Here is a 25,278-nt window from a genome sequence, read left to right as displayed (position 1 = left end):
AGAAATGGTTCTGTCCCATGGGACGCTCAGCTAAGAGCACAAGTGCCAGGTTTCTGTAGTCAGACAATAAAACAGTCATTTAAATTTTCTTTTCGCAAGACTTCTAGTGCTCCATCATCCCCTGACTTTTACAAAAAATAATAATGTAGACGCCTACCTTTTATGTCCTCCTGGTCCTCTTTTCGAAATGTCAGGAATTTCTGTGAAGTAACATGCAGCCAACACTGCATATATAAAAACTGCAAATGGCCCAAGTGGAATGATGTCACTTATTGAAATCAATACCAAACAGGTAATGGTTATTCAAATTAGATTACTTATTCAGTGCACAATATATATATATATATATATATATATATATATATATATATATATATATATATATATATATATATATATATATATATATATGTATATATATATATATATATATATATATATATATAAATACATAAACAACTCTGCATAGTCAGGTTATGGCCTATATACTTTATTTCAAACCAAAATGAATGATGTTATAGTCGACATGTAGCCTCCAGCAGAAACGGAGCATGTTGTAAACAGTAGACCATTTATCTGCCACGGAGCAAGCTGTCCGCTGACTCTGAGACTGCGTATCATGCCTTCATACCTTATTACTCTCTCAAATCAAGAAATGTCTGTTGAAGAGTTCATATCATTTCAAGTATTACTATCTTTTTTTTTTTCATTTCTGAGTTTGAAATATATCAGTTTCAAAGTGAGAAGTGGAAGTATTGCACAAGGGTATAGTGAATTCCTGTCAAAAGCTTTCTTGTGCAAGAGTGAAATCCTGTCTGAAGGTTTCTTGTGTGAGAATAACTGGCACTCCTTGTCTCAGCAGCATGCTTTTGAGAAAGACTGCATTAATAAAAACCGTACTGTGTCATACTTGCATGCAGGAAATGTAGGCTTTTGTTTCCTTCCCGGGTTTCAGGTAAGAAGTTGGTCAGTATCCCAGTCGAATTTTACCTGAACATATAAATTAATAAATAATTTCATTTTTTAACATTCACTTGGCAAAAAAAACTGATTTTCTATTTGTAAGGACAACTGTATGTAGTTGCAAGATAATTCTGACTACAGGTTGCTTTATATATAGGATTATGACTGACTCGCAGCTCACAACCCTCTTATTATGTGTTCAAGTCACTGATGCCAAAAATTCACCTCAAAAGGGAAGCTGTATACAACATTTTTGTTTTTTATATCCTTCATGCTACTCTGTTGGGTCTTTCTCACTTTTTAAAAATAGTCATATTCTATAAATGTGGTCATTGTTTTTGTGCAATAGGTTCAATCTTTTGGCATGACTACATTTAATGGGAGGTTGTTCCAGTCACTTGCATTTATTTTCTGATTTACTTTCCTGCTTCATTGTATTATAATGTGTTCTTAATCAACAATCTTTATTTTGCAAAAGTAGTCCAGTAAGAATCTGGTCCAGACTTATTATTTTGTTTACAATTGCTTATTATTACAGGAAATTGTCCATATTTTGTTTTTTAGTTTAAAGCTTATTATCCTTATTACTGGCCTTTCGAGAACCTACATTACACTTGATCTTATGAATTATAAAACTACTGTTATGATGTTTTCTGGATAGATAGATAAAGCCTGACTCAGATGATTCAGGTTCAAAACACATCTTGTCTGCTAGACCACCCAGGCACAGGGGTATGCTCAGATTTTTTGGGGAGGAGCTAGCTTTTATCCTTGTGCTTTCATTCTAACAACAGACCCTCGGCTGCATAGTGGAGTCTCAAATTAATATGAGAATTAGGTGTACAGATATGCACATGACCTCCCAAGCTGATGACTGGAGCACATGCCAGCTCATGTGGAGGAGTGTGCATCTCAGTATAGAGGCAAAGCTGTTGACACAAGCAATCATATCAGTAACATGGGAAATGTTAGTTGGGAGGGTGGCCTAATGGTTAAGGTGTTTGCCTTACAAACACAAGATGCAGGGTTTGAATCTCACAAGGGGTAACTGGCTAGGCTTAAAATGGCTCGCAAGGGCAGTTAGCTTAGTACTAACCTATGAACCTAATAGACCATAAGTGAATCAAAATTCTGATTATCAGCATGTGGCAAGAGCACAACATTTTCATGCAGTATGATAGGAGTTTAACACCGTTATACTTTCCACAGTTGTGGATATACCCTTTTTTTCTTGAACACTACCACTAGTATGCTTATTAACCACTCATCTGGGATATGTCTTTCTCTTTATTTATTTATTTATTTGCAGTTGTTTAACCAGGATAGTCCATTGGGCCAAAAGAACCCATTTTCAATGGAGTCCTGTGGAGAAAAGCTCCACATAAAGATTATACAGAGATTATGTTCCACATACAGATTATACAAAGATTATGTTCCACACATAGTTTACATGAGGATTATAAAGAAAAACATTCTATAATTTCTGGTTAAACATTAGAAGTAGTATATATGTATTTTTTTTTTTTTTTTTTTACTAAAAATTACTAGGTACAAATAAGGAGTTGTATGCTAGAAGCAAGCAAGAATTTGCTAGCTGGGAATTGAGAAAAGGAAGGAGGAAAAAGAGTTGGGAGTAGAGAGTAGGTTATGAGGGGTGTGAACAGGAGCATTCCCATGAGGATGTTAGATGGGAGTGTAGTGATTTTTTAAAGTATGGGAGGCTAGCAATTGTACGAATTGAGGGGGGGAGGGAGTTCCATAGGCGTGCTAGTGAGAAGGACAAGAGGTTGTGTCCTGGAGGGTGTAGGGGTCTATAAACTTCTATGAGGTTTTGATTGTTAGATCTTAGAAGTCTTTGAGTTTGATGCATTTTAAAGGTAGTAGAGAGAGAGGGACAGAGGGATGGCTGGAATATGAGTTTATGTGCATAGGTGAGCTGAGTGTAGGAGAGGTAGTTGGGAAGCTCTAGCCAGTTGAGTTTGTGGAGAGGTACACAGTGATGGGTGGATGATTTGTTACCGGTGGCGAATCTAGCTATTTTATTGTAACAAGAGGACAGTTTGGTTTTCAGAGAAGATTGTAGGTTTGTTAGAAGAGGGGCACCATAGAGAAGGGAGGGAAGGAGAAATGTGGTAGAGAGAGTAATTTTGGTAGTTGAGGTGAAGAACTGATTGTGACGGTAGAGCATGCCTAGTTTTTGGTGTTTTTTTTTTATATTTAGTAGTAGATGGGAGTTGAATTTGAGCTTGTCATCGATTTGGACCCCTAACAGTTTGGCTTCAGATATCAGCTCAAGAGATGTGTTATTTTGGCTGGTGATGGAGAATAAATTTCTATCAAGGTTATTAGTTTTGGAGGGGGTAAATATCATAAGTTTAGTTTTAGTAGCATTGAGTGCAAGATGGTTGTCTTTCATCCATTGTTCTGTGGTGGAGAAGGCATCTTGAGTGAGTTTTAAAAGAGTTGGGATGGATGAGGCAGCACAGATGATTGTGGAGTCATCTGCGTATTGAATAATGTTTGCAAGGGGGATAGAGCGGAAAAAGTCATGAATGAAAATGTTGAAGAGGAGGGGGCCCAAAATAGAACCTTGTGGGACACCTGTGGGGGTGTTGAGGAAGGATGAGGTGGCTTTTTTCCATTTGACGGCTTGTTGCCTATTGGATAGATAGCTAGAAAACCAACAGAGGGAAGAGGTAGAAAGGTTTTGGTTAGATAGTTTAGTAAGAAGTAGGTTATGAGAGATAGTGTCGAAGGCTTTAGAGAGATCGAGTAGGATTGTAGATACAGTGAGGCCAGAATCTCTAGCTTTATTCACAGTTTCAAGGAAGGATAGGAGGGCAGTCATAGTACTATGATGGGGCCTGAATCCATGCTGTGTAGGAGTTAGTAGATTGTTGTCTAGGAGATGGGGAAGAAGTTGAAGATGGATACATTTCTCTAGGACTTTTGAAATGGGCGAAAGGATGGCTATGGGACAGAAGTTGGTAATATTAGTATTGGTTCCACCTTTATGCAGTGGAATGATGTAGGCTTTTTTCCATATTTGAGGAACAATACTTTCTTGGATCGAGCGGTTAATTAGGATACTGATAGGGAGGGCAATGGCTTCAGCAGCTATGCTGAGGAAGTATGAGGGAATGTTATCAGGGGCATTGGTGCATGGTTTTAGTTTCTGCAGGATTCTTTTTATGGTGGATGTAGGAATAGGTTTGATGAAGAATGTTGGGGGTGGGGAATGAGTGGGAGAAGTTGGGGGAGGAGAAGCATGAGGAGAAGTGGGAGAAAGTGGAGATGGAGAAGCCTGAGGAGAAGTGGGAGAAGTTGAAGGGGGAGAAGCAAGAGGAGAAGTGGGAGATGTTGGGGGGGGAGAAGTCTGAGGGGAAGTGGAGGTAGGAGAATGATTGTTATTTAAAAAAGAGGAGGTAAGTTTAGAAATAGAGTCTATGAAGAAAGAACTGAATTGGGTAGCAAGATCAGTGTCATCTATATTTGGGCAAGGGATTGGGTTTTCTGTGTTCCTGGGTTTTAAGAGGGTAGTTATACCTCTCCAGAACTTTTGAGGGTTGGTTTTGAGGTTGCTTTGAAGTCGGGTGAAGTAGTTACGACGGTCTGCAGAGATACGTTTTTTGACTGAATTAAGAAGAGTTTTGTATTCATTGAGGGAAGATGTAGATTTGTTCTTTTGATATTGTGTCCAGGCTTTGTCTCTAAGTCGCATGGTGGTTAGGGTGTTTATAGTTAACCAGGGGGTGGATTGCCTTTTTATTCTTTTGGTTTTTAATGGAGCATGAGTATATAGAAGGTTTAGGAAGGTAGTATTAAAGTAAGTGATTGCATTTTCAAGGGGTAGAGTTTTGAAGGGGTACCAGTTAAGTGATTTTAGGGTGTCAGAGAAAGCTTCTGGGTTAAAGTTTCTATGACATCGGGTAATAATATAATTATGAGTGACTTGTAAGGGACAAGGAAGACGTCTAGTGAAGATAGGAAGGTGGTCGCTGAGGGAGTCAGGTATGGTACCACTATCTGGGTAGTAGCGAGGGTGGGAGACAAGAATCCAGTCTAGGATGTTACCACTGGTAAAGTCTTTGCATGGTCTAGTTGAGGAGTTGATGAGTTGAGAGTAGTTGTATAGGTTGATGTTAAGGGGGTGAGAGGGGGATTGAATAGAGAACCAGTTAATATTGGTATCTCCCATGATTATAGTTTCATTATTGATGTTAGCTGAAAGCCAGGAGAGGATTTCTTCGAGTATTGGAATATTGTCTCCTGGGGGAATGTAAAGAGAGGCAATGTATATATATTTGTGTTTGTTTAGCTGGAGATGAGCCAGTATTATTTCTGCATTGTAGAACTGGGGAATGGCTTTATCGTAGGGTGTTATGCATAGGGAGGAAGAGTAGAGTATGGCTACTCCACCACCCTTTTTATGGGTTCTGTCTGATCTGATGATAGAGTAGTTAGGTGGTACTATCTCTGAATCTTTTATATGTGGTTTTAGCCAGGTTTCAGAAATGGCTAGGATGTCTGGTTTGTTGTGAAATAGCCAGGCATGTAGATTTGGAATTTTGTTAGCTATGCTTTGTGCATTAAGAGATGCAAATAGGATGGATTTAGATATTGAGGAGGGGTGGTTTGGGCCTGGGTTGGGGTGTATATCATCGGATAATAGTATGGAAGTTAGGAGTTGTGTTAAGTAGTAGAGGTATTTGAACCATTTTCCCCTATCTCACCCAATATCTTGATCATATCTGCTGTGATCTCATCTGAGCCTGCTACCTTCCCTGACTTTGTTTTCCTTAGTGCTGGTCTTAATTATCCTAGGGTGGGGTCCTCCTCTTCTCTCATCACAGGCTGTGTCTGGGGCAATACAGCTTCTGTGGTGTTTTCTTCTTTCAGAAGCTGTTGGAAGTACTTCTTCCATCTGGCTTCCTGTTGACGGATGAGAATGTTGTTGCTGGTAGCCTTTATAAAGGATGTCTGGCTATCTTCTTTATCTTTCTGCCTTTGCCTTGCAACCTGATAGAGATTCTTTGTGCCATCTATTGAGTCACTTTCCATAAGCTGGTAGAGTCCCTCTGAAGCCTTTTTTGATTCTCTTGCAACTCCTTTCTTGGCTTCTTTGTTAGCCAGCCAGTATTCTTTCCTAGCCTGGTCTGTCGGTTCTATTTCCCTGTCTTTCTTGCACTCCCTTTTTTTCCCTTTTGTGGCATTGTCCGGACTTCTTGCTCTAAGAGGTTGACAGGTATGTATGTAATCTTGTGACTATCTCCCTTTCTGAACCATGCACAGGCTACCTTCAAGCCATTTGCCAGACATAAGACTAAAATGTCCTGTCCTTCTTTATTCCTGTAACCCAACCCGTTTAGACCCTGGTAGTCCTCATATCCTGTTCTGTCTGTCCTGATATGTGCATTCAGGTCACCCATTATCAACACCAATTCCAGTTATTCTGCTTTATCTAGTAGGCCTGCAACTGTTTTCTGAATGTACTCTTTTCCTAACTATCACATCCCTGCAGTGGGACACAGGCTACTGCTCTATTATTACTCTGGACTCTTATTGTCATGTGTCTGTCACCACTTTTGATCATATCCTTCATTGTCTACTGAAGTCTACCCTCACCACAATTCCCATACCATTTGTTGCCTGTCCTTCTACTCCTGAGGAGTTGACTCTGGATCCCAAGAAAAATGGCTTTAGTGCACTGCCCTTCCACCTTGTCTCCTAGATACATAGGATGTCCAACCTCTTCCTTACCATCATGTCATCCACTTACCAGATTTGTCCTATCAGTGAATCTATATTACGTGTGGCAATTCCTAGTTCATATTTTCAAGTTGATTGGTTTTACATCTTTCTCTCAACAGAGCTACCCAGGTAACCCAAGCTGGGCAACTGGACAACGGCTAGTAGCTTATTGACTCAGGGCTGCTGGGCTTTATGGTGGTCACACACTAGCCAATAGGGGTACATACACACCTACCACCATTAGCATAAGTCAGAATAGGCGGGGTCCTCAACTCACTTATCAATGGCAAATACCCATGCCCATTTTGGAGGTGTTAGACAATAAAACCAGATAATCTAGAGCCAATAAGACAATCTTATTAATTGGGTTGCAATGGTTAACTCAATTGTTCTTTTAATTCTTCTGTTTCTAAAGAGGGTTTTCACCTATATTAACCTATACAATCACCCAGGCAACTTCCGTGTTTAAGGAGGGAGTAAGGACGGCAGCAGCCCCTATTACAAATGGAATAAAACAAAAAACAAACAAAAAAAACGTATCTTTCTGAACAGCTCACATCTCATGCTAGAGACTAGGTTAACATGGCCTGTGGCTAATGACTCCAAAGCTGAAAAAAGATAGCTGTTGTAATCCCTAACTAAGGCATGTGATGTATTAGCATCTTTGTCTCTCTCTCTCTCTGTTTCTGTTTCTCTAGAAGAAACTGAAGGAATACTGTTAAAAAAATAAAACTTATATGTGTAGTAGTGCCAATGGCACTGAAGAACAGAGGGACTGAAATGTGTCACTCCTAGACTAAAGGAAACCAGCAAGTGATTAAATTAGAAGATTGATTCCACCATCAAGTCTCATGACATTAACTCCATTTGAAAGATCAATTTCAGTGTATGTCATAATTTATGGTTTGCAGAGATAGTGACCTCCACTAATCCAAAACTTTTCATAATACAAGTAAACTTACTGGTCAGAGTCACTGACTCGGCCTCAGCTGTGATGTTAAATTCATGCAGCTCTTCTAAATGCTGGTGAATGACAATTTAATTGGTAAGGATGTCAGCAAGTTCTTGTGAGAATGCCCTTACATAATCTTTTGGATGGTAGATGAGGAGAAACATACAGTTTGCAACCAGGACATGTTTGAAGGAGTTTGCTCCATAGTGTTAATCATACTCAGCCCCCCGTCTGCCTATGTAATGGAACAAAACCCCATCCCTAATCCTAGCACTCCTTGGGCACTGGATTATCAAGAATCCTGGGAGAATGGCAGCAGCTAAGTATGGTCCAAACTTCATATCCAACTCGGTCTCGACTATAAAAGCAATGTCAGCATCACACAACAGATCAGATATGGTCCTGGTTTTGTTGCAGATGGGCCTAGCAGTAGAATACAGAGCCCTTAGCGAGGCCTTTATGAGAACAGGTCCCTGATGCCATCGAGGGAACATGGGTACCATGACGCGATATGAACTCTGATGGTTGCCCACAGAGAAGTATCTCCAAATGCCCAACCTCAGTACCAGTCTGCACACAGAAGCACAATGCCCAACCACACTACCAGTGTGCCCACAGAAGCACAATGCCTGACCTCACTACCAGTGTGCACACAGAAGCACCCACATTTGACTGACACCACCACAGTGCTTACATAGCAGATGTAAGTGCATAAAAAATTGGAATATATGTGACGGCAACCTGATTAAGATGAAAGGGTATAACATAATGAATGTACCAAGTCCTATGCCCGAGAGGATGCACGGTCCAAACCAAGTAAAGAGCTCCAAGTAGACCAGCAAGGCAGCACAGAGTTCAATATATTTATTAAATACTGTTAAAATAAAACAAACTAGTTTCGGCCAACAGCCTTCTTCAGTGTAAAACAGTATAATCAAGTTCATTTACATCAACCTTTAAATACATGTCAAGAGCCAATCAAAAGGTTGAGCTCATGAATACTGATAAGTTTGAAAATTATTTATAATACATGTTTTGGGGCACTTAAAGTGAATCATATAGATATACAATAAAAATTGGTGTATATACTCGGGTGAGGTCCATCCATAACATGAAAAAATAACCAACAAATTGCTTACATGAAACAAAACAAATTATTAGTGTATTCTAACAAATTCATATAACAATACGTTCATACTTAAAGTTGGTTTTTATTATGCCAAACTGGAAGAGCCTCTATCACAGGCTATTCAACATTTCTTGGTTAAAGAAACCATAGATAAAAATATCAGATACTGACGTTCAAGGGACTCAGACATACTATGTCATAAGGGAGCATATGTTGGACTAATTAAATTGTATATACATAAAAATGTGTATATATAAAGATTGGTAATAGGCAACGCAAATATTAAGCATAGAACCTAAAGTAGATCAACAGTGATGAGAATAGCAGCCTGAACATAAAGACTTTCACACTTGTCCAGCGTAAACATTGCATCTATTATGTATCAATCAAAGACAAGATCAAGGGCCACCCAATAAATGCAAAGAATCAATATTAAATAATACGATTAATTATTATTATGTTCTAACTTCTCCATCTGGAATGTATTCATGCTTAGGATCTAATTATTCTTCCCATATTGAATAAAACACCCACGTGCTTATAACAGTTTTGAATTAACAACCCCATGGCTAATAAATAACCATTATAGATATGGGAAAATATCTGCATGCTATATCTTAAGGAGCATATATTCAACAGTTACGGTGTGTCTATCCACATATATATATCAGTATAGATCAGCTGTTAAATATAACTGGTAATGGACATAGAATACAATGAAAAAAGGATCAACAAGACTAGAGTCTACGGCCTGATCCTAAAGGCTTGTAAATTTTTTACAAAACGTAGTAAGGGCTGTTATATCACTAGTACACATATGTAAATGGCACCACTTACAACCAAAAAAAGATGAGGAAAAAGCTAACAATAATCTAATACCAACTTGCATTATGCTAACAATTATAACTACTCAGTCATCTGACTGGCAGATAGAGTTCCTCCCATTCATACTCCCACAAGAGAGAAAATTTGTTCTTGACCACACTTGGCCACCGCCCATATCAAACATAGTATTAGAACGCGGTCCATATATCTTGATATCTTAACACCCTGTTCAATATTGGACCAGGATGTTTTGACCTTCATAATCTTAAGTAAATGTAAAAGGGAGACCAATAAAAATTCCCCACTTGGTGTCCTATTATTGAAGGTACCAATACTAACTCAATATGTTCCCTACAAGTGATCATTTAGTCCCGGGTGAAATAAAGCCCCCAGTGTGATAATCCAGTGTTTCTCCTTACGATCCAATAGCCCATGCCAACCTTGTTTGTTTGTTCTGTCCCCAGAAATACGGTCAATGACCATAAAGGTGAATCTCGCTTGAGAGTGTTTTAATGTGTGTTGATATAGGGCACTGGTCTCCTTGTGGTTTTTGATATCACTACGATGTTCGTTCATTCTAAATCTTAAGGCTCTGGAAGTTTGTCCAACATAGAATCCCCCACAGTAGCAGGAAGCCAGATACAATACCCAGTCGCTACTGCAGTTTCCAAAGATCTTAATATCAAAAACTTTACTAGTATTACGACTGGTAAACGCCTTAGATTTCAGCATATATTGACAGGAACCACAATGGCCACAGGGGAACGACCCAATGAGTTCATCACCATGAAGTGTCAGTTGTTTGTGAGTAGTCCCCCCACTTGCCATATGTTTAAAGTGTGAAAAGTAGGAGCCTAAGGTCTTACCACGTTTATATGAGAAAAGACAACGGGGTCCCAAAAAACTTCGCAGCTTATCATTGGCCAATAAAATGTTCCAATGTTTATTTATGATGTTTCTAATCATATTGATATTTCTGCTATAAGTGGTAATGAACCTGACACTTGTGTTAGAAGAAGATGAATTTTTGTTTTTATTCTGATATTGTAGTAAGTCATCCCTCACAAGGCGATTAGCTCTACTCTGAGCCGACAGGATATCAAATCCATCATATCCCCTGTTAATAAACCTCTGACTGAGATCCCTACTAGCCAATTGATATTCCTCCATGTTGGAACTGAGACGTTTAATACGTATAAACTGGGATATTGGAATACTCCTGATTGTGTGGCGGGGATGTAAACTTGATGCATGTAACAAGGTGTTATATTGCGGGTACTTGCGGAAAACCCTCGTAGACAGAGTATTGTCTGGGTTCCTGTACACTGTGACATCCAAAAAATTGATAGACTTTTTATCAAATGTCACAGAAAATTCAAGTCCCCAGACATTATCATTGAGATATTCAACAAATTCCCGCAAGTATCCTACATCAGCCCGCCACACCAACCAGCAGTCATCCAGATAACGTCTCCAAATATCCATTTCAACCTGAAAGATGTTATGTGATGTATCATAGATCATAGATTCCTCAACATAAGCCATGAACAGGTCAGCATATATAGGGGCAAATGATGCCCCCATAGCTGTTCCTTGAAGCTGCCAATAACATTGGCCCTGGAAGTACAGAACATTCTTATTTAACACATGCTCGGACATACATATCAACAGGGTATTAAATCCCGGTGAATATAGGTTTACCCTTTCCAACCAATATTGTAAAGATTGGAGACCCGCCCAATGGGGTATACTTGTATATAATGATTTTACATCCAAGGTACATAAGTACCACTCAGGTTCCAATTGGGTTTCCCTAATTAACTGTAGAAATTGTGTAGTGTCCTGCAATCTAGATCTAATATGTCCCAACAAAGGTTTAAGATATTTGGTGAGGAAAGCTGATAGGGGTTCAGTCAGAGAGCCTATTCCCGATACTATGGGTCTACCCGGTGGTTTTTCCAAGGACTTGTGGATTTTCGGTAACAGATATAATATCTGTTTGGACGGTTCCGACACTTTAAGTGAGTCCAAGCATTTCTTATTTATGATGCCTTCCTCAAAGGCCAATTGCAAAAAGGCGTCAATCTCATCCTTAAATACTGGTGTGGGATCTACGGACATGTACATATAGCACTTTGCGTCTGACAATTGAGTTAACCCTTCATGAATGTAATCCGCAGTGTTCCAAACCACAACTGCACCTCCCTTATCAGCAGGGACAATGACTATATCTTTATTGTCACACAAGGTATTCAAGGCTGTCCTGTCATCATACGATAAATTACTAGCCAGCATGATATGTCCCATGTTTTCAAAGTGAATATCCCTCAAGATGGAGTCCATAAAAATGGATACATGTTTACTCATAGGGGGTTGGAAAGAGGACCTACCAAAACGGAAGTCCTCAGACAGTTCTGACCTATTATCAAAGAAGAGCTTAAGATTTAACATCCTACAAAAGTCATGTAAATCCTGTACTATGTGGTATTCTTGACTAAAGAAAGAAGGAATAAAGTTCAAACCTTTATTCAACAGTGCAACCTGCTCATCCGTTAATATAGTCTTAGATAAATTCAACACATTCTGAGTGGTTCCAGATGGATCTCCTATTTCAGGAAGTTGTCCAAAAGGCCTTGAAGGGAGACCGGAGTGACCACTCTTTCTGTGCTTTCTGCCCCCCCGGTGTCCCTTACCCCTTCTAAAGGGGAACTTTTGTTAGTTCTCTTCCTATTAGGTGAGGTCCTCTCACCTGGACCCTCAAAATCCGTAAGGGAGGATTCATCACCAGATGTACTAAATGAGCTATCCCCCTTGTTTTTAAGAATTGATCGTGGTCTCTTTTTGGTGCGACTGGGCCCTATTTTAACCTGATTATTATCCGCAAATCTAACCGATCTGCTAAAATCAAAGGGTTTACCCCGTTGATAATCAGAAAAATCACGATGAAACTTCTTAATTTTGCGTTCTTTTAAAGTTTTTTCATGCTCCATCAGTTCCGAGGACAGTTTTTTGATGTTGTCCTGATATTTTGTAGAGGATTCAAACTTTTGAGCTTCTGAACATATATTTTTAATTTCAAGTATGTTAGAATCTACTGTCCTCTCATAATATTGTAACAGTATGTTCACAAATGTCATGGATCCTATCTGAAGTGCCTCTTGCCAATCATGATTAAGTTTATCATCTGGCTTCCCAACTAGAGGTTGAGTTCGTATTCGTAAACCTCTGGGAGCCATATTCTGGGCCGAATATGCTTTAAATAACTTGAGATGCCAAATGTTTGATCTAAGGGTCTTAAATGCTTTTGTGATTGAGTGGAAGAACATATCACAATCAACCACAGATGTCTGACCCGAACTAACTGGATCATTGCTTGGCAATTGATCAATGCCAAATACTGCTATATCTTGCCGATCAGCACATAATCCAGAAAGGATGGTGTTTAGATCCATGTTGTGAGCAATGTTAAGGTATACTACTAATAGAAACTGGTGGAGCACCAAATCGCAAAAGAATATAATTTTGGAGTCAGGAATATAATATAATGATTAAGAAGCCCAGTAACATCAAAACAGAGTGGACAATCAAACACCCATCCCTAATAGGAAATCACAGGGGTGGCAGAAAGCACAAAAGGAAATCGAGAAAAGATATCACTACCATATAGTCCCTAAAAAAGGTAAAGATTCAAGCATCAAATAAAACAATGAGAAAATGAAAAAATGTAGCAATATTGGTATGACACTATTAGCTCGTATATAGAATAAGGCAAACCAACCTAAGTTGATTGATTCTGGTATTCAATAATAAAGTCAGAGTCCAGTGAGTCAACAAAATCAGCCCCAATAAGCCAACCTGTCCACTACAAATCATCACCATTATCCAGCATAACAATCAAATACTAAGACACCTCGCTATAGGTGTTATTGAACTAAGAAGACATCCAACCATTATATTTGCTGTGGTCCCATACTCTCAAGTCCCTAAAGGTTTTGTACAGATGTATCTATCAGATGCTCAGCAATTATAATAAACAAAATACAGCACACGAATCTAATACTTTTAGAGAAATTTGTGAGAACATCTACTGATGTAATTTTTCTCAAATAACAAGCTGCTAATATTACAGTTGTATCCTTTCCACAATCACTGAGTACTCTGTTAGAGTTTATAATAATATCTGTACCAAATATATAACCAACGAACACACACAACAAGACTAAATATGTCAAAGTTAAATTTTTTAATAGTGGTCAGGGGACCGAGCAGTGGGTCATTTCAAAAATAGAAACAGGAACTAGCGAATGGTACTTGCTAACAATTAGGACTACTGTATGTATTATTATAGTAGTGTGGCAGGTATTTACATTTATATCTTAGATTCCCAACACAAGTGTTGTAGTGTCAAACAATTAGGGATTGGACTATTATGAAATGTCAAAACCAGTCTGATCCTACTAGTGATCAGATGTTCAGGGACAACAATGATATCTTCATTCAATTAAGTAGTCATAATAAGATAAATATAAGTTCCATTCACAGGCTGTTTACTAATAGCAGCATAGGGTGAGAAAACTTATATATTCACTACAATAGCACAAACTGTTATATATATATCTCCAGTACCTTTAGGATAATGTACCTAATCATATAGCATATACCACATAACTATAATACAATTAGGCATACTATTTGTAATCCAAAAAGATGTGTTATCATATGCAGTTCCAAGCTATAATAGTTAGTATATAATCTTTTCCTTAACCAAAAACAACAATTATATAAAAAATCATTATGGTTCAAAACCTTCCATAAAGTGGCTGGTTATATCAGATTCCCTAACATAGGGATCATGGTACTAATAGCGCCCCCACATACGGAAAGATGAAAGTAGTTATTTCCCTACTCAATGTCTCATTCCCAAATCCCAGTCCTGCAGGCCATCAGTTATTATTATCCTCCAATCAAAAAAAGCCTGCATATAATTGTGCCCTGTTATAGAGTCTTAGTAGGCCCAGTATATATCTCAGGCTAGTTTAATAATTCACAACCTGGTGCACCCCAATATAATAGATATATTGTGAGCACTTCCCATAAACACAGGCCTATAGGACCGAACACTATCACAAGTGAGATGATCGACCAGTACACGTTTAATACACCTCAATATTTAGATGTACTCATGTGTCAAAAATGCACACAGCATATGTACCAACACTTCATTTCCACACCGTTTCTATATGCCCTGTATATTTCCAGTATCCAATTTAGACTACAACTTCTTTTATCCAAAGCAAAAAGCACATAGTTGCGCCAAAATATGAAACTGTTAAAGGGTCTTAATAGGCCCAGCATATATCCCAAGCTAGTTTAATAATCCACAATCTAGTGCACCCAAATATAACAAATATATTGTGAGCACTTCTCATAAACAAAGGCCTATAGTACCGAACACTGTCGCAAGTGAAATGGTCGACCAGTACACATTAATGCGCCTCAATATTTCAATATGCTCATGTATCAAATAAGCACACAGCATATATGCCAAAACTTAATTTCCACACCGTTTCTATATGCCCTGCATATTTCAAGTGTCCAATTTACACTATAACTTCTTTTCCCCAAAGCAAAAAAGTTCGTATGAAAATATAGACAAAATACATAAGCACACCGAAAAATCAGTTGAAATTCAAATAATGGTTTGATACGTCCCTAAACACAACCCATGATCGTATAACCAGCTACCAGACAAGAGTATAGCTTATAGACCCTATATGGTTTAGGTACTTATTGCTCAACCAGATATTAATGATAGATAGGCAAGCATTGCACTAGACAAAATGATATACACAAAAGCATCCCCGTTACATTAGTCCCAGATGATATACATGTAGGAATCCCGAGTATAAAAAGCCCCCACAAGATTTTCAAATGGACATCACTGTCTATGTGCAAAAAGTTCCAATAGCCAATCACCGTACTGTAATAACCCCCAAAATGTTACACACACATGGTATGGCTTCCAAACCCCATATAGTTATTTTACACTAAATACACAACCAAATATTAATGGTGGATAGCAGGCATCGTTACCAAACCATGTATTAAGCACAAAATTAGTCCACAATACATTTGTCCTTGCTGGTTATACAAATGACCAAGTCCCAAATCCAAAAATCTTCCGAATGGACGTCGCTGTCTTCACCAAAATGTTCCGATCCACAAGCGCTAAAGCGAAATTAACCCCAACCTGTCAAAATAGCAAGCCAACAGTTCGGTGTGCCCACAGAAGCACAATGCCTGACCTCACTACCAGTGTGCACACAGAAGCACCCACATTTGACTGACACCACCACAGTGCTTACATAGCAGATGTAAGTGCATAAAAAATTGGAATATATGTGACGGCAACCTGATTAAGATGAAAGGGTATAACATAATGTCATTAGAAAACATGTACTATAACATATAACCATAATTAATGTATGTCAGTAAGGCCAGCAGAGAACGTTCACCATTGCCTTTAACTACCCAATATTGACTATAGTTTCAAGTAGCAGAAAGCAGAATGGAGAGGATTTTTATAATATTGTCTAGTTATTTTGTTTATCATTTATATATTATATAATGCATAAAAATATTCACTTCCTACTTTTTCTATGAGAATATGCATAAATCATGAAATCAACCGAAGTTTATCCTGAGGCAAGTTATGAATTTTATCAGACCTGCTTAGGATGACTATTCCAGTTATTGCCTGTCTAAAACATTTTAGTTTTTGTATTATACTTTAAAGTTTAGTGGTTATTTGCAACATAATGTATCTTTAAACATGTTTTTTTTTTCCTTGTTGAAATATCAGCCTAAAGTGGTTGCCAAGTATTCTTAATTAGAGCCCTTTTATTGAATTTAATGAAATCTTGTCCCAGGTCTAAATGCAGAGGCACCTTGGCAACAAAAGCCTTTAAAATACTGCCTAATAAAGCTTCAGACCCATTTTACAGTTTTACTTAATTAGAAATAATCAATCTAATGTGTATTCCAAACGACACACACATAGTCTCTTTAAAACTAATGACTACTCTGCGAAGCAGCATGCCTCTTCATGAAAAAATTTTTTGTTAATGTTAAGGGCCGCAAATCAATTCCTTCATCCTTGCCCTTTGGAAATGTTGTTTTCATTCTGCAAATATCTAAAGTCTCAACATATAACTAAATATTGTATTGGGAACCACATTGTATGTTATTTTACTGCTTTAAGTCCAATGAAAATGAAGCCATCTGGGTTTCATTCATGATGCTATGCAAATGATGCTGGCCCCCCCAAAGCCATTACTTAATACTGTTTCTTTGTGCGTTAGCATTTTGTTTGTTAGTTTTCCTATTGTTCTGTTAATACAAAACAGCTTGTAAGAGCAGCAGCAAGTGACTAGTATAAATGCAGTTCCACGTAATAAAGTTTACATTGTACTCCATTAAATTGTATATTACTGGCATTTCTGCACATATTAAAATGGACTACAAGTTTTTCTCACTGGTGCAAGTAAATAGGTATATTACAAAGATAGCAGCTTTTTCTTCTTTCATAATACCTGTGATATACCCTGTCTCCCTGTGATTTTATCATAAAATAACAAGTTACTACTTTCCACCATTTATTTTATTTTATGGCTGGGTTAATGCCTCCTTGAAGGAAGTCCTCAAGTTGCATTTACATTGATCAGAGGAGGTGGTGGCCACAGCACTAAGATCATTTTCACTTTCCCTTAGGGGAAACATTGACCTTTGTTTATTTTCTAGAAAGACACATCAATGACGGCTTAATAGTACAAGGAAGAGGGTCATGTGCTTGCATCCATAGCTGCTTTGAATGTAGAAATGAATTTATATGATGACATATCAGACACTGTAGTTATGCAGGAATCAAACAGCATTCTGTAAGCTTGCTGTCTTACTCCTTTGTACTTCGTAATGCATCTGAGACTAGAAAATGTGCAGTGAGTCAAGGTACTGTGAAATTTATACCTTTTCCTACAGACAAACTGGATGGTATTGAACTGGACACTGGCAGTTTGAAAGAAATTGGAAGTAGTAGTGCTTCAAGCAATGGACCTTTGCAGGACAGTAGTGAAGACTCTTAGTATTAAGTGAAAAAGTGTGTCCATCAATCAGTATGTGTGTGCAATATGTGACACCTGCCTCTTATGGTACATGACACTTCTGAGCTGCTATCAAACAGTTGTATAGCTAGGCTGTTTTAAATGGTGTGAGAGCTTCAAATTGTAGATTATTCATGCACTGAAAACAACCTTGAGGAAGCAGAGCATGGCATAAATGTTAAAACTACATGCCAAATGTAATAGATTTGAGATCTGAATATTAAACAGAAAGAATAATCAGACAATGTTATCATCTAGTGATTCCTCTCACTCAGTTAAGTATTCATAATCGGAAGCAATTCAGATGCTATCAGTCACAGGATATAACTCTTTGATTGTAGTTGCACTGTAATTTCCTATTTTATTTGTAAAAATTGCAACTTGTCCTGGGTACATGGACTAAGGGGCAGGTAAACTTTGACTAAATGTTCTCAGTAATGAAACTAAGCAGTTATCTGATGTTTCCTAGTGACTTTTGTATGTTGGCCATTGGCAGCATTGTTGCAATATAAAGTTTGCATATGAGAAACATTTCTTTTTCATTTATGTCAGCTCACCATAATGCAAAATTTAATATGCCGATGAACTGTATGCATAGAGCAAGGAGTGAGAAGAGGTAAGGAACTGACATAATATAGATTATTATAAATGTGGTAGGACTGAACTGTTGGAGAAAGTATGACTCATAGGCGAAAACAGTGCAGCCGAGTGTAGTGGCTGAAATTCCATTAGGGAATGTAAAGACACTCAATCTGAGTAAGCCTGATGGGGGAGGAGCTACAGGCTGAAGCAACACATTTTGTCACTGGGTGACTTGGTCACCACAGGTTTCGCCATGTTTCATCACCAACACTACTTTTGATGATCTCACACACAGGCACTCAGTGGGTTGAAGTGAAGAGCCAAAATTATGTAGAAAAGGCAAAGCTTTAAGTTTTTGTCTAATAAAGTAACATTTTGACTAAATATTGTAAATAAAAAAAATCATATAGCTACACAAACTCTCAGCAGTGTGTTCTAGCAATCCATAAGGTATTACAGATTGAATCAACATCTAAAATCCAAACTTTGCTTCTCATTCGAGTGAAGATACACCATATATAAGAAAAGCATTTATTTTGAAATATATTTGGCAAAGACATGGACTATAAATCACCAGTTCATTAGCATAAAGATATTACATGTTGTTTGATCATCTTTTTTTTAACATACAATAGTTAGGAAGCAATAAAACTCACTTTGCGCAAAGGGCTTCAAAGAAGAACAGAAGGGCATATAGACGACAGCATTGCACAATTAGAACACTGGTAACTGTAAATAAGAGCAGCTTTCAAATAACTGAAATGGAAGTAGAAAGGTATATTTAATTCAAATGTGTACTTGTTATTTATATATAGAATAAAATGACTGAAAAAACAAAATCACAGAACTATACTTTGTAACATTAAAATACCCTTTAAGGGAAGTTAGAGGAAGGTTGAAAAATGTGCAAAGAAAAAGGAAGGGAAGGAGACAGACAGAGACACATGGGGGAAACTAATTAAGGAGGAAAGTCTCACTGTTCAAGTCCACATGGTTGCAATTTAGCTACTCTGTCACTGAGCTGATTATTTAGTTTACTTTTTTTACCATTTATTGTGCTGAAGTTCAATACTCCTGGAGAGAGACAGCGTTACAGGATAAACACGATGTAATAGGAGACAAATCAGTCTGAAATATAAGAATTTCAAATATCTTACAAAGTTCTTTGGTTCATGAACAAAAGCATTTACACTGTCAGTGATGCCTGTGACAGAACAAGCTAGCAAGGTTAGATATAATAAATAAAGTCCTGTATTTCAGTGTCAGTTTCTGTACTCTTTATCCCCTTAAATGTTCAGATGTCCTTCTCTTTCTCGTGATCAACATAAAAATTGCAAAATGCACAATCTCAGATAGATTATGTCCTGCATCACACTTTTTTAACATCTTTGCCTTGCCTTGTCTCTTTTCTCTCTATGGTCTTCTTGTCCATGCAATAATTTCAATCAATCCTGTTTTCATAAGCAATCACTTCTATTCTGTATCATGGTTCATGCTCGATACTCTTTTTATTCAAAATGGAACTTACAAAACAAGATGGAGTCTAAGAAGCCATATTTAATTTGTATAAAACATATAAAAATCTTTCAGATAGTTTTACACTTGTAGAATATTTGATATAAAAAGAAGGTGGGAAATTTGACAGAATTTGACAGAATTTCCTTTCCATTTCTGTCAGAAGATGAAGAAGTCATTGGTTTATGTCCAAGACTGAGGAACTTATCAACGCCATTCCAGGACTACCTGAAATTATGGAAATTGGCACACTTCTCTTCCTGACAGAAGCTTTGCTTTCCAATAACAGAAGCTAGCTTTGCTTTATTCCTAGTTTCCTTTTATTTTACAAAATCATTAAAATGTGCTGTTTAGTTATAATCAAACCAAAGGTGATCTCCAAGAATCATCATATTTGTTTTCAACACTGTAATCCACTGTTTCTCAGTTTATTTAGGTTGGACATACTATTTAGATAGCTCTGAAGAGTTATATTGAAGAAACGGATTATCAAGTTGCAAAGTGTGACGTCCCATTAATATCTAGGGTTACCACCTGTCCCACTTTGCGAGGGACAGTCCCTCTTTGGGCAGTTGTGTCCTGACCAAAAATATTAAAAATGGCAAATGTCCTGAGATTGTAGGACATAATTATGCCCCATATTTTATGTAATACTTGCATAAAATAGTTATTCCTGTATCTAAAATACCTAAATGGTACAAGAAACAGAATAAGCAACTAAACTGCTATATGAATTAGCTTTTATTTAGGCAAAAAAATAAAGTTCTATCCTTTGTACTGACCATGGGTATGTATTGGCCTGTAAAATCTGATGTGTGTCCTGAAAATGTCCCACTTTGGCCATTTGAAAAGGTGGCAACCCTATTAATGTCCCATTAACTGCTCTCAGAACTTGTAAAGCAGTTCCTGGATCAAATATATTTGCACTGCAACAAAATCTTCCTTCTTGGAAATCTTTTTTTGACCCCCGTACTAAAGGTAGGTAGATTGCTGCTTATTCAAACAGCCATGACACTCATACAAAAATTTAAAGAGTTAATGTTATCAAGATCTAGTCTGATATAATGTTACTTCCAAATGTGATGCCAATTTTGATATGGAAATGTATTGACTAAAAGTGCTCGTGGAATAAGATATTGGAATAACTGTAATCTTTGTATGCTTAATTCACCAACCATACTTATGACAGGAACTTTTCTATCCCCTCTTCTAGCTGAATGCTACTGCCCCCCCCCCCCATGATAGTAATTTTTTTTTCTGTCACCATGAAAATGATCTATTCCTCTACTCATCCCATTATATCTCTCACACCTCTTCTTTATTTACCCCACCTCTTTCTCAAGTTATCCTCTCTATTTTCTCAAGCTACACTAAAGTATGGTTTTTATGGCCATCACAAAAAAAAAAAAAATGTTTTCAATTTGGCAATTTATTTTTATGTGTTTAAGGATTTACCTGTCTTAACTTTTTATGTATACTAATTTTTATGAATTCATCTTTAACTGTTTATGGATTTGACTGTCTTAATTTTTATATAGACTGCTTTTTTATATTTTTTATATTTTTTACTATGTATTACACCTGGAGCTTTTCTCCCCGAGCCTCTACTGAAAATGGACATATATCCAGTTAGACTAGCCCGGTCAACAAATGTAAAATGAAAATAAAAAAATAAATTAAGTCCCCTCTCACAATTTACTAATTTCTTATGATAGGCACAGCTGATATATTTTCCTTCTTCATTCATTCATTGTTATGCTGGTATCTGGTGGAACATAAGGAGAGGACAGAGTTCATTCTTCAACAACATCAATGTTTATTTAGACATTGTATTCACTATGTGGAATGCCCATGGTAGTGGTGCTGCGGTAGCGTTGTCGCCTCACAGCAAGATGTCACATTCGATTCTCAGCTAAAGCGTCTTCTGTGTGGAGGCATGCGTGAATGGGCGTGCCTTCGTTGAAGGTTGGGCATCAGTGCTGGTAACTCGGCACGTAAAAATCCACTACCAAACATTAGTGGACCAGAGTTCCTCTGTGGCGACCCCTAACCGGGATAAGCCGAAAGACATAACTACAACAACAACATTCACTATGTGGAATCTGTATATATATATATATATATATATATATATATATATATATATATATATATATATATAAACCCAAGTTGTTATAAAATATAATTCTAACATCTCCTGGTTCCCTATGCTTTCTTCCAGATCATAAGATACCACACCCTGAAAGAATTATTTCAGAGTTTGCTTGTACATTATCAGACCGTATTTCAGAAAATGCTATTGTTTCAGGTTCATAGAGTATACTTCATCTATGCAGTGCATTAGTTCTATTATTAATGCTTTGTGCATTTAGAAGCACAAATTAAAGGAGCAGTAATTTTAGACTATATATCTTCAGTGAAGTTGCAATACAGTCCTGTGTCTGATTCATTATCATAATCAAGTAGCCTTTGTGTAGCAATGATCACTGAGTTGATATATCCTAATAGTTGCAGTTGCCTTTATTGGAAAAAAATGTGATGCATGTTCTGTGGTATAGAATTTGTTTTTTGAAAAAGAGGATCCTTGCAAAGGTGCCTTATAAATAAGTTCATGTAAATGAAGATGTTGTTCATTGTCTTACAGAGTTCCTCCTTTTGGAGTTTGGAAGCCTACAGTATTGAGAACACTGTGCTTCTTCAAATTGCAACATATAAAATATGTGTCCATCCACAAGGTCAGGAGTATGATCACTGTTGAAGTTTGTTACTACATCTTTATTGAGTGCTTTTGGCCAAGTCACAAATACCTATGGCCTAGGATGATATAAAAAGCAGCTTGGCTTAAGTACAAAGGGTGTCTGGCATAGATAGTAAGTCAGAGCATCAAGGAATGGATCTCCCAAGGGTAGAAAGTCCATACTTCTAGGCATTCTCGTCAAGGAATCAGTCCCCAGACTTTCAATAGGACCCAGTGAGCATGCATATTGTCAAACAAACTGAACAGTAGCATCATATAGAGTATATAATACTTTCAAGTATAGAAAAAGCACACAGTAATGGAGGCATCCTATTAGCTAGTCATATCAAGTGTTTGCAACAAGCAGGGCAAATAATAAAAAAGCTAGCAGAACTAAAAGATGTGGACTAGATTTTGTAGGGGTCCCAAATATGTAAGACTGCAATCAGTGTGTGTCATTCATTACTGAATATCTATATGACCTTAGTGATTAATGTTTTGCAGTAATAATATATTCATTATTTTGGAAGCAGACAAATATACTCTTTGACATTGCATATGGTTATAGAATAAAGAATAGATATTTAAACTGTTAAAAACATAATGTTAGCTTTCCGACACTAAGGACATGGGTATGCAGATTTCTCTAGTATTTATACTTGCAAAGGAAGCATAGAGTTGCTAACAAGGCTGTCCAAAGAGAGCCTATTGGAATGTAATTTATAAAACAATTTACAGACCTAGTTTTGAAAGAAAGATAAGTATATTTAGTTACAAGCATGCTATCTGTTGCACCTCCGACATTGTATAATCCAAGAATTTGGTGCAAGAACAGAACTCACAGCAGAGTAGACTTAATTAACATGAGATACATATTGCCTTTGTTGCTCTGGTTGCAATTTATGCAGTACTAAATTTCTGCTATATGATATACTACTTCTCTTACATACTGTCTTGAAGTTTTAATACAGATAGGATAACAAAGTGCAGTTAAAAAAAAAACAAAGGAAATTCTGCATTTTTTCTCCAGCACTAGAACCAATAATGAAAGGGCAGCTCCAGCTAGCTTTTATTTATCTTGTATACATTTCTTACCAAATACTGTCAGGAATAACATATGCAGTAATACTGCTAAACTGAAAGCCTGTGCTACAAAATGAGGATGACTTAGTCAAATTATCAGTGAGCAAGAGGGAACATAGTAGAACATAGTATTCAAGCAAATTCAAAGCTGGCTCAGGTCAAAGCAAAGTTTGCTGAGAGCTGCTCAAAGATGGTTAGAGCCAGTCTCAATACTTAGAACTAAGGAAAGTAAGTAATATATTAACTAGAACAGAAAGGTGTTTATAAAGAACACGTTTCTGTCTACAGCCATAGCTACACGTCCTTGGACTGCAATGGGTGAATAAAGTAAGATGCTTCCTGTACCAGACATTAGAATGGAAACATAAATTTGTGCCACTGGGGTGCTATTTAAAAAAAAAGGCAGCAGTTTAATAGTACAATTTTAAGAAAGTTAAATATGTTATTTAAATTGTCAGGGACTAACTGCAGAATATATAGCTGTAAAAATCAGTATAGTGTCTCATGGAGATTTAGGCGTAGCTTAATTTTTGCAGTGATACAGTTACAATTTCTTTATAGCTATGCATCCATGTGTGTATGTGGGGCTGTTGTGAGGTTTGATTGGTTTGATCTTTGCTACATAAGTCTTAGTTTTTAGACAATTTCTTTAAACTACTTTATTTAATAGTGATTATGCAATGCAAGTATTTAGACTCATGCATTACTGGAATATAATTTAACCAAATTTAATTCACGTGTCTTTCAAACAAATACAGAAATGTGTTCTTGCATTACTTATTTCTGTCTGTCTAGCTAAATCACTACTGTTCTATCACGGGAAAGAACTAAGCATGTCATTTATTTAATTTTGTGTCTTTCGGCTTTTCCCGGTTAGGGGTCGCCACAGCGTAACTCCGGTCCGCTAATGCTTGGCAGTTGATTTTTATGTACCGGCTTGCCAGGCCTGACGCACAACCTTCAATGAAGGTATGCCCATTCATGCATGTCTCCATGCAGAAGACGCTCTAACTAAGAGTTGAACCGGACAGCTTCTTGCTGTGAGGTGACAACTCTACCGCAGCACCACCACCGCGGGATTTTCATTTATTTAATTATTGAATAAAATGCAATTTTTTATTGCTGAGAGATAGATGCTAAGAAGACCCTTTATTCCTTAGACTTCAACTTAACTTGTCACCTTTAGGAAGGATTGTTGTCTAGGAAACTGTGTTCTTGAAACTGCTCTCACTCATAATGAAAAATGCAATAATAACACTAGACGTAGAGTTATTTTAAAAAAACATTATATCATTTCAGCATCTGTCAAAGACTGTAGAAAGCATTGTACTGTAGAAATCCATATTGTAGGTACTGTTTATTTAAAATATAGTGGATTTATCCATTATGGTATATAATGACCCAGCTGACACAGTAATTTTATGTGAGAGGGTTTATAATTATTCTGCCCTAAGTTATGTTATTACTGCATGTTTAGGTAGGATTTTAAAGAAAACATGATTGAATTATTTAAAATGGGAGGTTGGCATAATGGTTAAGGTGTTTGCCTTGCAGACACAAAGTACAGGGTTTGATTTTCACA

At 37.2% G+C, this 25,278-nt stretch overlaps 1 protein-coding gene across 14 annotated transcripts in view; it reads left to right on the top strand.

The window, feature by feature from the left end:
- NRXN1 (neurexin 1) overlaps positions 1-25,278 on the top strand; it is a 4,168,553-nt gene that overhangs the window by 2,935,692 nt on the left and 1,207,583 nt on the right. The window lies entirely within an intron of this gene.

The sequence above is a fragment of the Protopterus annectens genome, chromosome 1.part2 (genome assembly GCF_019279795.1).
Source record: "Protopterus annectens isolate FY-2018-M chromosome 1.part2, PAN1.0, whole genome shotgun sequence".
Taxonomy (NCBI): Eukaryota; Metazoa; Chordata; order Ceratodontiformes; family Protopteridae; genus Protopterus; species Protopterus annectens.
This window is presented reverse-complemented; position numbering and strand designations above follow the sequence as displayed.